At 42.2% G+C, this 13,600-nt stretch overlaps 1 pseudogene; it reads left to right on the top strand.

The window, feature by feature from the left end:
* The first annotated feature begins 526 nt into the window (after positions 1 to 526).
* LOC118650452 lies at positions 527 to 1,780 on the top strand (annotated as a pseudogene).
* The last annotated feature ends 11,820 nt before the right edge of the window (positions 1,781 to 13,600 follow it).

The following is a 13,600-nucleotide window of genomic DNA, read 5'->3' as shown; positions in this document are numbered from 1 at the left end:
ATTGATCAGGGGATGGCTAATGAGGGAACCGGGGTCCCTCAGGCTCCAATGAATCTGTGGCAGCAGTGACTGGTGAGCGAGCAGAAGGCAGACCACTTGGTCCTTCCCCTGGCCCACAGGCTCCCATTGATCAGGGGATGGCTAAGAGGGAACCGGAGTAAGTGGCCCAGGGACTGGTGAGCAGCTGGAAGGCAGGCCTCTTGGTCCCTCCTCCTGGCCCTCAGACTCCAATCAACCGGTGGTGGAGGAAGGTGGAACAGGGGACTGGCTTTCTTAGTAGTCCTGAAGGTTCAATCTCCAGAGGACAGGACAGGCATCAACGGACCAGTGCCTCCGGCACAATCCCGACAGCACTGCCAGCGTCCAGGAACTCAGCCTTCGGCACTGCGGCTGCTTACCCTCTATAGAGGCTCCACAAGGAAGAAAGGATACCACCAGCAGCACCAGGGGCGGCCAGCAGTGACTGACCGCTCTCCCTGTGCTTCCTCCAGGTCACTTGAGCCGGACCCCGCCCGCCCCGCTCCAGATGAAGTGTGATCACTGCACACGGAAGGAATGTAGTAAAAAAAAACAAAAACCGATGGCCAAGAGAATGCCACAGTCAATGTCTGGAGTCTGACTCAGGAGAACGGAGAGAAGGGAGAATTCCATAAGTTGGCTGATGCCAAGATATTTCTGAGTGGCTGCCTGGCGTGTGACAGTTGTGTGACCGCTGAGGAAGGAGTCCAAGTTTCTCAGCAGAACGCCAAGGACTTCTTCCGTGTTCTGAACCTTAATAAGAAATGTGATACCTCACAGCACAAGGTGCTGGCAGTGTCCGTGTGTCCTCAGTCTCTGCCTTATTTTGCTGCTAAATTCAGCCTCAGTGTCACTGAAGCATCCAGAAGGCTCTGCGGCTTCCTCAAAAGCCTTGGGGTGCACTGTCTTTGACATGAAGATAGCCTCGGACTTCAGCATCCTGGAGAGTCAGAAGGAATTTGTGTGTTGGTCCTGCCAGCACCGTGAGGAAGAGCCCCGGCTACCCATGCTGACCTCCACCTGCCCCGGCTGGGACCGATATGCAGAGCGTGTGCTGGGTCACCCCATCACCCCCACCTCTGCACGGCCAAGTCTCCCCAGCAGATCATGGGCTCTCTGGTAAAGGATTGCTTCACCAGTCAGCAGAACCTGTCCCCAGACAAGATTTTCCACGTGTTATGACAAGAAACTGGAGGCCCTTTAAGAAGATGTTCCCACAGTTTCGCATAGTCAGGGTGCTGACTGCATGCTAACCTCAGGTGAAATTGTCCAGATAACGGAGCAAAGTGACCTCACCTCAAATGACGCCGCCGTGGGCACTCTGTTTGGAGACGTGAAGGAGGAGGAGGTGAGGGTGCCAGCTCTGACAGGTACCTGGCGCGCATCTTCAGGCACACGGCCAAGGAGCTGTTCAACGAGGACGTGGGAGTGCTAACCTACCGCACCCCGAGGAACAAAGATTTCCAGGAGGTCACCCTTGAAAAAGACGGAGAGGTTCTGCTACACTTTGCAGCTGCTTACGGCTTTCAGAACATCCAGAATGTGGTCCTGAAGCTGTGGAGGGGCAAGTTCCCCTGCCACTTCGTGGAGGTCCTGGCCTGCGCTGGGCATGCCTAAGTGGCAGGGGCCAGGCCCAGGCAGACAATGGGTGTGCAGACAGGGCACTGCTGCGGCAGATGAATGGCATCTACGCTGCCATCCTGGTGTGGCCCCCGGAGACCAGTGCCATGTACAGGAGCTGTACCAGGAGTGGCTGGGGTGAGGGAGGTGACTTCCCCTGGGCCCATGCAGCCCTGCAGGGCCCAGGGCAGCCTGCCAGGACATCAAGTGGTAAAAGTCCAGCAGATGCCCGGCCTTCAGGCCGCCTGAGGAGGGGTGTCAGATGTGTGAAGGAAAGGCTTAGCATCTCTGTCATCGCTTTGGTTTTCAGAATTCCCTGCTCCCCATTTGTCGGCTCCCTCCCTTTGAGGGGCCCTGTCATCGTCACATGGGTGCAACTGGAATATTGTATCTCGAGAGGATTGCCCCAATGTATGTATCTTTTTATCCGATGATGAAAAAATACCAAAGAACAAGAATGGAGACAGACTACTGTCCTTTAGGCTTAAAAACACTCCAGAAGTGTCCTGCAAAGAGCTGAGACTTGGTTCTGTCCACACGCCTCAGAAAGATTGAATGAGGAAATGGCCTGGTTTGGCCCTGACTTCACCCACTTATGTTACTCTTGAGAGTGTCTTTGCCACAATGTGAATAAACTGCCACCTTTTGGAATAGGGACTCATGAAAGTTTGCATTCCCAACTTTTCTTGAAACAGATCTATGTTCTGCAACTGGTCCTGAGATCAGGACCTGTCACTGGGAATCAGGGAGCACTGAAGTGGACCCCCCCCCCCGATGCCCTTTTACATTCAGGGATTGAGCTGAACTCACTTTGGGGGAGGCCTGGCAAGGGTGACAGGTGTCACAGATGGAAGGATGGAGAATGGAGAGGTGGACACCCTGCTCAGTCCCTGCCTGGCTGGGGTCAGGCATATGAAGGCCAGCCAGCCCACCCCACAATAGGGTGAGATAGCATCCTGTGTCCACCTCTTGCCCCATGCGCCTGGCCACTCCCCTCAGCTCCGGGAAGCCCTCTACATTCCACAACAGTGCACTCTGCCCTCACATGCTGCTCACCCTAAGTGAGATGAAAGACAGCAGTTGGCCCACAGACAACTACACAGAAAGATAGGGCTCACAGCTGGTGAGCACAGTGGCAGTGGCGGGAGCCTCTCCTGCCTCCATGGCATTGCTAAGGAGCAGTGAGCTCAGTGGTAAGGAGCAGTGAGCAGGCAGGCAGTTAGGAGTGAGGGGTCCCAGACTGCGAGAGGGATTTTCAACTGTTGGCTTAGGCCCATGGGGAACTGGCCTAAGCCAACAGGCAGACATCTCCTGAGGGGTCCTGGACTGAGAAAGGGTGTAGGTCGGCTGAGGGACAACTCCCCCTCCCCGCCCCCGCCAGTACACAAATTTCGTGCACCGGGCCTCTAGTGTATAATAAAGTTTACATAATAGCTAGGAAGAGAAGATAATTGTATAGCACTGTGCAAATGTAAAACATTGTAGATATATACAAAAAGTGAATTACTAAGTCCTTTAATTTCATCTGGCTTTCCCGTCAATGTATCTTATAAGCATGTTACTATAGCCTCAAGTAGAAATCATAATATTACTTTGTCATAATAAGCTGATAGCAACTAAGAAGTTATTTTCTTCACCAAGGTTTAGGCTTATATAAAAATGAAACAAAATAAGAGATTGGCAGAATGTAAGAAAAAATAATAGTTTCTTTTTCCTATCCAGGAGGGAACATAAGTTGCATTAAGTAGCTTGCCATACTTACCCTTGGCACAAAGTAGGAAGCAAATTAAGATATATGTGCACTTATTTATTTATTTGTAAAACAACTTTCTGTTATACAAAGAAAGGGTTTTGGATTCATATGAACCTGAGTTCACTTAATCACTCCCTGGTTTTATAAATTTGGATAAGTTAAGGCACTCTGAGACTCAGTTTTAACAACTGTAAAATGGAGATGAAGATACCAACTCAGACATTTATGAGATTTAAAAACAAAACAAAATTACAAAAGCACTAATGCAGTGATTGGTACATGCTTAGTATTGTTATGCCCAGAGTTTGGGGTCCCCAATAATCCACCACCAGGGAGCCTCTTCCGATGCAAAAGCAAGGAGTCTTTATTAATCTTATTAATCAAACCTGGGTTTGGCTCCCAGCCTCTGTCCGATGCAGCGGTAAGGCGAGAGCGTGCCCCAGGAGAACCAAGGTTATATAGGGCTAGTTATTTGGGTGGGCTTAGGGGGTGACGTGGGTTACAGAGATTGGTCATTTAGGTCAGGGTTTTTCATCAGGGTCTTACAGCACAAAGGTCAGGAAGTGACCAGCACATTCTGAGGCTTGGGCCGTCCCCCACTATAGCCTTATCAGGACCTTAGCTGCATTCCTGGAGCTTCATTGGTCCACTCAGGTGGTGGTTGGGGGAGTTAGGTCAATATTGGCATTCTTGTGGTCACTCAGAAAAGGAGGGGGCTTGGGCTGAGGGCCCAGCCCTACAAGGCAAGATAGGGGAGAGGGTGGGGAGTATGTTTCTGCTTTGTCCTTTCAGTATCTTCTATATGGTAGTTTTTGTTACCCTTGTATGTGTGTACACTTGATTAAAAATGTTAAAATAGAACCTATACTAAGGTGCAATATAAATACTCAAATACCAAAATTGTGCAATGTATGTATTTGATAAGAATTTTATACATTTCCTAAAATAAAGTAATAGACTCTAATTTCAAGAAGTTGTATCAATTCTGCCCAACTTTCTGTTATAAACACTTTCCAAAAGGTCGCCCTAATTTATGCTTATAACATCTGCCTTACACTTTTCTTTTTATACATTTGAGTATTAATAAAATATTGTCACAGTTCCTTTAACTTCTCAAACAAAACACATTTGTTTCGGACCAGAATCATACTAAAAGTTCTAACATTTCAATATTTCTAAAAAGCAGTTTAAAATGAAATTGTTTTAGCCCCAAATCACCTTCTTTCCAATATTTGTGTCTTAATAAATTAATTTCATTTGTAAAATGATTTAATGTTTGTCCCTTACTGCAACAACCTCATGAAATCATGGGCGCCTGCTCTCCAGAACAGAAGAGCAAAGATGCTTGCAAATACTAGGGCACATTTTGATGAATCTAGAGCAGCCTTATAAACAAGCAAGCAGGTCTTTCAGTGAGAGCCTCCTTCTGGAAACAATTGCCTTCCCGTCCAGCTTTGGCTTTGGGATCCGCTCATTTTCTCATGAAAACCATCCCAGCCCAGGCTTCTTGACTCACCCTTCAGCACAAAGCACTACTCAAGGTTCAGCAGAGTTTCATTTAGAATACAATGCAATGTGGATTTCTTTGTTGTTGTTGGAATAAGAGGAAGAAAAACGATGCTGGCGAGAAAGTAAGAGGCTTTTACTTGTTATTTTACTTGAAAATTAACTGGTCATATTTATAGGTAACAAGAATTTCCAAATGAATTGTACATTTCTGTTCTCATTTGTATATACACAAAATTAAAAGAATTAATAACATTATGGGGTCAGAATTGTGGACCAGATGTGATTATCTTTTAGTCTCTAGTTGATTTTTATTGACTATTTAACAAAAAACAAAAACAAAAATAAGTTTTTTTTTCCCCCAGTTGAGATGGCACAGAGACCAGGGATTTCTATATTAGAACTTTAGAAATTATTTAAATTTGAACATATAGAGATATTTTCTTTTTGAGAAACCTATATACATATTCCATCTCACAAAGTCTATGTGTGTTTTTTTTATCAAAAGAAATAAATAATGTACAGTTCTTACTCTATTTTGGGGGGTGTTCATATTTAAAACTTAATCTTTAACATCTGTCTTTATCTCTGTCTCTCATTCTCTGTGTGTCTCTCCCCCCTACACATGCAGACATGTGGTACTTGGCATGATATTTTGCTTCACCATCTATTCAGTGTATCTCCTAATCAACCTCTTCTTTTTCTTCTTCTTTAAAAAGAAATGGGTTTCTTATGGCTGAGATCTAAAGCATGCAAAATATCATAACTGCAAGGCATTCTTTGCCCTTAGAAAGTAGAAGGGCTTTAAGCAGATGTGTCTGGGATAAAAACATATCTTCAAAATTCAAAATCTTCTTTACCACAGATCTCTCTGCACACAAAGTACAATGTACTTCCCAGGAGAAGTGAAATTCATAACAACAGTTATCAGTCTGTTCTCCAGAGAATGGATTCTGGTTCCTAAGAAACTTACCTATAAGATACTAGAATATAGGATACAAGAATGGCTTTCAAATACTGTCCCTCTTTCCAAACAAATCATGTAGAATAAAAAGAAAAATGCTTAGTGTCTGCTTAAATTAAGATTCAGGGACATCCACTATAGCATTCATAAGTTATAAGATATCTAGTTTCTACTATAAGTGATATGTACTTCATTATGAATGACATAAAAGCTACCATTTATAACCCTTGCCATTATTTCAAGATAAAATGCAAGTGTTAAGAAATTAACAATAGAATAATTTTTAAATGTTCAACGAATAGCTGTATAAGCAAGCATTTAACACCCTTTACCTGTCATTGATTTAGGACTGGCTGTTCTGCTCCTTCCACGGTGTCCCAATACCACAATACAGTGATTTTAGAAAAATCCATGACTCCATTATCCACCTCCCTAATGTCTCTTCCGCAGAGGGTTTAGTTCCTACAACCCCTGATTTCTAACAGTTAATTTTGTTGGATTTCACTAATGTATAAATTGATTTTTCAGGGCTACGTAAAGGATTTAGAACAAGGACTAATTAAACAGACAAAAGGACCCTTATAACTGCCTTTATCTCTTCTGAAAGAGAGGATTAATGTCAACAAATTGAAACTGTTTTAAGAATAATCCACATAGGACTGTCCTACAAGAATTTTTAAAGATGAATTTTTTTTCCTTAGCAAGTTTGCACTACTTGTTATTTAGACTTTAAAAAAATCATTAAAAAAAGATTCCCCATGATTTATTATATGTACATTTCAAACTCACAATCATTCAGAAGAAATGCTAATTTGTGTTCTAGCCTACAGGTCAGAATTGTCATCCACAAAGCAAAAATATCTAGGTATACAGCGTACTTTGTCTTCTACTGAAACATAACTATTTAACCAATGTTAGTTCTCTATTATGGATCTGAATGTCCACATAATTCATCCCAGCTCTGTACCATGGAAGGATTGCATTTAGATCACTGGCTGAAATGACGTGACTTCCTCAATGCCATGTTTGTCCCCCTGTTAAGCTTTTTCTTTATTCCCTTCGCCTTCTGTTCATGACACATTTTGGAACATTTATGTGTATAACTCTAAACTAGACCTAAGCATATTATAAATTGTGTTGCTGTTGTTTTTTTCTGACAAATACATATTTTATAAAGTAACTCATTCTGGAATTTAAGAATATTTTCTGTATTCAGCAAAACAAAGTAATTATTGAGAACCTATATATTATAAAATTTTTAAACCTCCTCACCAGAACTACTAAAAAAATCAGGAGTACAGAAAATAGCAAGCATGATTTAGTTTTTAAAAGAATAATTTTTCTTCAGAGGTATAATAAATTAAAAAAAATAAAAAACAGAGACTATTCTAAATATTTGAGCAATATGTATAATAAATAATAGTGATAATTATGTAGTCTATTATACATTTGGGAACAACTATAATATTAATTAAAATGTCAATTTTTCATAAATAAAATAATATTTATTGATCGTGTACCAGACTTTGTATTGAATGATTCATTAATTATATGTAATACATTCCCAATGAAAAGTTCTTATTGCAGATATTGATAAATGAGTAAATAATCATCTCTTAGAACTAGGTACCTTAAACTTGGTTTTTAAAAGAAGATAATTTGAATAGATTACATTACTACCATTAAAGAGCTTATAATCTCTTTCTTGAAATAGAAGGGAAAAGGAAAAGTTATATAAAGGTGAGGAACAAAAAACTTTAAAACAAATGAGGATAAGATAATATCACAGAGCAAGAAAAATAAGAGAACATAACCTTTAATGTCAATTTATTTATTCAATTAAAATATATTAACCACATTTTGTGTGCCAGGCACTATTGTTGACACTGGAAATATAGTATTAAGTAAAAGAGAAAGGAAGCTTTCCCCTCATGGAGCTAGTATTTCAGACACTAACCAAGAACAATACATGATATGTTAGTGTTATATGTTAAGAAATTAAATAAAATAGGTAAGAGGAATAGAACATATGCTAGTTTAGACTACTGTTTTAAACTGTGTCCAGGGACAGCATACACATTAAGTGTCATAGAAAAAAAATGACATGAAAGAGACAAGGAAGTAAGTCATATATATATATATATATATATATATATATATATATATCATACACACACACACACACACACACACACACACACACACACATTAGAGGCCCGTTGCATGAAGAGATTCGTGCCATGGGCCTTCCCTTCCCCTGGCTGCTGGCACCAGTTTTCCTCCGGCACCCGGGACCCAGGCCTTCACTCTGGACGGAGCCTTCAGTCTTTGCTCCGCCGCTTCGCCCCTATGCATGCAAATTAACCTCCATCTTTGTTGGGTTAATTTTCATGCTCTCCTGATTGGCCGGTGAGTGTAGCAGAGGGATGGTTAATTTACATGTTTGTCTATTATTAGGTAAAATATGAAGAGCTGAGGGAACAGTACATTCAAAGGCCCTAAGGACAGAAGGTTGTTGCTTGTTTGTTTGAATGGTAGAAAGTCAGTGTAGCTTGAAATTAGAGAGTGAGGAGAGAATGATATGAGTAAAAAAAGTAATATGCAAATATACAAAAACAAACACAAAAACTTACCAACGTTTTTGATCTACACACCAAAATCAATGAGATTCCATTTATTGAGGTGTGGATTTCTGTGAGGGAACAGGTTTGATAAGAAAAGTAAGAAGTGAATGAAAAGAATGACTAGGTTCTGTTCCAAGATGGTGAAACAGGGGGCTCCTGAACTCACCTTCCCCCATAGACACACAAAAGCTGTAGCTACACATGGAGCAATTGCCATTGAAAGAGATCCAAAAACTAGCTGAGTGATTCCTTCTCTTTAGGTGAGTGAGAAAATGCCCACATTGAAATGGGTAGGAAAGTCTGAACCACACTCACCATAAACCACATCCCAACACAATCAGGAAGGAACTCACAACTTTAGTTTTTCCCTGAGGAGCAAAGGGATTGGACACAATATCTAGCACCCTAACTTTTAAGACTCCACCTGAGAAACAGGCTCCTAAACCAACTAAATATGAAAGCCAATGGGGCTTCTGTTCATGAGATCCACAAGTCAATAACAAAGAACTAGTCCTTAACTGGCTCTCAGGGACTCACTGAGGATCACAGAGGTTCAGCCTCAGCACAGGGGAGAATACAGAAACAACCATCTTCCATTCTTGTCTTGAAAGAGGCCTATTTACTTCAAAAGTTGCTGCTAGAGGGTTATGCTGGTAATTTAGCACAGATTTAAAAGCTGACTGCAATTTTACCCAGAGACGAGGGAGACCAAAATTACCATGGCTGTGTTCTCCCACTGGCCTGCTCCAAGTCCTCAATGTCTTCCTCCATACAAGGAGCTTGTTCACATATCAGGTGTCCAGCAATCTGTGTCTAACTTAATAAGCTCTCCAGTTTATTCTTATGTATAATATTTCAGAATCATTGTTCTAAAGGATTATTTCAGAAAGAAGAAAATTTAACACAAAAGAACTGAAAAGGAATAAAATGCTCAATATGTGAGTGAATTTTAGGGAGCATAGACTATATAAAACTAGAGGCCTGGTGCACAAATTTGTGCACAGGTAGAGTTCCTCAGCCTGGCCAGCAATCAGGACTGATTGGGGCCAGCTGTCTGGGGGAAGGGACCATGGGAGGTTAGCCGGCCATGGGAAGTTGGCTGTGGGAGCGCACTGACCATCAGAGGGCAGGTTCTGTGTTGAGTGTCTTCCCCTGGTGGTCAGTACACATCATAGCTACTGGACGGTTATCCAGCCATCTGGTGATCTGGCTGTAATGCTTGGGAATATATATATATATATATATATATAGACTAGAGGACCAGTGCACGAAATTTGTGCACTCAGGTGGGGGGTCCCTCAGCCTGGCCTGCGCCCTCTCACAGTCTGGGAGCCCTTGGGGGATGTACGACTGACGGCTTAGGCTGGCTCCCCACTCAGGCCTAAGCTGTCAGTCGGACATCCTTAGTGTGGAGGCAGGAGAGGCTCCCACCACCGCTGCTGCACTCTCCAGCTGTGAGCCTGGCTTCTGGCTGAGTGGCGCACCCCCGGACGCTCCTGCATTGAGAATTTTCCTCCGGTGGTCACTGCACATCATAGTGACCAGTCATTCTGCCACTGGGCCAAAACCAGCTCTCTGACATCCCTTGAGGGGTCATGGATTGCAAGAGGGTGCAGGACAGGCTGAGGGACCTCACCGGTGCATGATCAGGGCTAGGGAAGGATGCAGGAGGTTGCCAGCTGGGAAGGGACTGCAGGAGGGCTCCAGGGTGTGTCCAGCCCATCTTGCTCAGTCCCGAGGCAGGACTCCAGCAGCAAGCTAATCTACTGGTTGGAGCGTCTACCCCCTGGTGGTCAGTCATAGCAAGCGCTTGAGCATCCTTAGCATATCATTAGTATATTATGCTTTGATTGGTTGAATGGCCGACTGGATGACCAAACACTTAGCATGTTATGCTTCTATTATATAGGATAATGTTAAATTAGTGTCTAATTTGTAAGGGTAAAAAAACAAAGAAGTAGGAGATTCTAAGATGGCTGCAGAATAGGTGAAAGCTACATTCATCTGTTCCAGGCACCAAACAGGATTTATAGCTATATTATAAATCAATCAACTTGAATAACCACTTGAAGGCAAGCTAAACTGATATATTCTAACCAAGGACTTAGAGAATGGTAAGAAGGGCAAAGACATGGAAAAGGCTGGTCCCCTCATCCACATGTGATGCCTGAAAAGCTGGAGGGATATTTTGGCTGCAAACTCCCCTTCCCTCAGGGGTGTGTGGTCTCAATCCATGCAGCACCCCCAAACAAGAGCAACAGAAACAGGAGGAGGAGTCTGCATAACTTCTGGTGGTGAAAATCAGTGGCGATTCAGTGCACTTGGGAGAGAAGAAAGTGTGCTAGAGATCCAGGCACCACCTTCCAAAAGTCCAGCAATCCAGTTGTTTAAGCACCAGCATGGGGAGTGCACTGCCCTGTTTTCCAACTACCGAGGACACCACTATGCCATGCTCAGGTCCTGCAGGGGGGTCTGCTGGCTAACCAGGTGGACACCTTTGGGGGAACTCTTTCTCTGGAAAGGCTCTTGGTGGAGACTCAGACAGTGACTGGACTGTGTAGCTTTAAGAAAGGAAGCCATTCTTCACCACCTCAATTGCACAGTCAGAGCCCCCCTCCAACCTCCTTAAATGGCTTGGCCTGCCCTACAACTCTGCAGCCTCACCCTGCCAAGTGCAGTCACGCAGGGGGATCCCAGGTCTGGGACTTTCAGAGTGCCATCTCCTGGCGAGGCTTTTGTCCAGGAATCAGATGGGCGGATGTTGGAGTATGACTCTCCTATCTCCATGTACTGCCAAAGGAATGACTGACATCTACTTTTCTGTATTCACTAAGTTTGTATCACTCAGAGTTCAGTATGGACATAGAAACCACAAGCATTACTTTAGCAAAGATCATTTAATATAAAGATTTCTTAACTACGTATTGAAAAACTAAAAACATAAAGATATGAAGATTTTTCCTTCTGTAGGCAACAACCGCAGGAACAAAAGGGGTTGGAATTTTTTTATTTTATTGATTTTTTACAGAGAGGTAGGGAGAGGGATAGAGAGTTAGAAACATCGATAAGAGAGAGACATCGACCAGCTGCCTCCCTGCACACCTCCTACTGGGGATGTGCCCTCAACCAAGGTACATGCCCTTGACCCCTTGACCGAATCGAACCTGGGACCTTTCAGTGCACAGGCCGGTGCTCTACCCACTGAGCCAAACCAGTTTGGCAGGGGTTGGAATTTTTAAGCATTAAGAAACTTAGAGTTTCAAGCTGAAACTCAGATGTCCCAGGGGGAGTTGCCTCTTCATTGGATTCTATGGTTCTGGGTTCATGAGTATTGTGGAGACTGCTAGTAATGGGAAAAAGGGCCATGGTTAGGCTAGAGCTCTGCTAAGGGGATGCTGACAGGTGCAGGAAACAAACAACTGAACAAAAATGGTGCATAATCCTCTCTCTCCCTCAGGCTTCTAGTCTCCATCAACCCCTATTAGCAGAGACGGAATAGGGAGCTATCTTGCCAAGGAAAATGTGGTTTGCAAAGTCTGAGAGTATAGGAGAGAAACAGGTAATTAAATAGATAATTAAAAGATAATTATCTAACAGATAATTAAAAGAAACATAATAACAATAATTTAAAAAAACCGATAATAACAATAATTTTAAAAAAACAGATAATAACAATAATTTTAAAAAAAGAGATAATAATAATTTTAAAAAAACAGATAATAACAATAATTTTAAAAAAACAGATAATAACAATAATTGCCACATGGCTCATATACTTTATTATAGTTATTTTTATAATATTTTCACGTATTTAACAACTGTTTATGGATGGTGCACTCTAGTCAGGTATAATGCTAATTTCTGTACCAGAGTGATGAATAGTAATTGTAGAATTCTTGCCCTCATGGCGCTTACCGGTATTTTCTGAGTTTTCTATTCCCCTAAACTCCATGCACATCCAGCCAGAGAATACATCTTTCAGTACGGACTGTTTTCAATATCTAGACTGTCATACAGCAGGCATCCATGGCTGCAGTGGCCCTGGTCTCTTTAGAAGAGTAATTCTCTACCGGGATGAACCTGCCCCACACCGGGAGACACTGGCAATGGAGATATATACATATATATTTGGAACACAGACACACAGGATTGTTATGAACTGTTTATGCCTGCTTTCGTGATACACAGGCAGAGGTGTGATTGTGACAGAAACCCAATGGACACAAAGTATAAATGTTTCTTATTTGACCCTTCAGATAAAAAAGTTTGCCATTCCCTAGAACAGTAATTGAAATTTAGCATCTACACCAGTGGTTCTCAACCTTCTGGCCCTTGAAATACAGTTCCTCATGTTGTGACCCAACCATAAAATTATTTTTGTTGCTACTTCATAACTGTAATGTTGCTACTGTTATGAATCATAATGTAAATATCTGATATGCAGGATGGCCTTAGGCGACCCCTGTGAAAGGGTCATTCGACCACCAAAGGGGTCGCGACCCACAGGTTGAGAACCGCTGATCTACACTTAGGAAGGTACATAGGTGGAATTTTTGTTATGTATGTATGTAAGTGCATGCTACCAAAATTAACCAGAAGAAATTTGTTAACTTACTTTTGAAATTGAAATAAATTTTGTGTCTACAGCCAACTTTACCAGGGCCTTAGAACATTCAATTTTCAATATTCAGTCTAATTTAAAACATTTTCAAGCATTTTTTCAAGGACATTTCAGGGAGGTATAACTGATGCAAGTTTTGTTTAGTTGGTCATTTGTTTTTCAGTTCCCTGTACTGCTTGGAACATGTGTGTCTTCTTAAGTTCAGTGGATAAGAGAAATGTGTTTTCCCAGGGGAAGTAGAACTTAGTAGTATTTGGCAGCTCACTTTTCACTGGAGACCTAACACATAAAAATGTACTTTTATTCCCCTTTATGTGCCTTTTACTTCTGCAAGGGCGATATCATTTTTGTTTATCAGCACATTGATAATTAATTCATTGAGCGGTAAAAGATACATTTAGGAAATATTACGCAAAATCTCAATTCATATATAAGCAAAATTTCTGTGTGAGCCTGCTAATTTAAAATGTTTCTCATTTGCCATGATATGCTAT

The sequence above is a fragment of the Myotis myotis genome, unplaced genomic scaffold (assembly GCF_014108235.1).
Source record: "Myotis myotis isolate mMyoMyo1 unplaced genomic scaffold, mMyoMyo1.p scaffold_m19_p_3, whole genome shotgun sequence".
Lineage (NCBI taxonomy): Eukaryota > Metazoa > Chordata > Mammalia > Chiroptera > Vespertilionidae > Myotis > Myotis myotis.
This window is presented reverse-complemented; position numbering and strand designations above follow the sequence as displayed.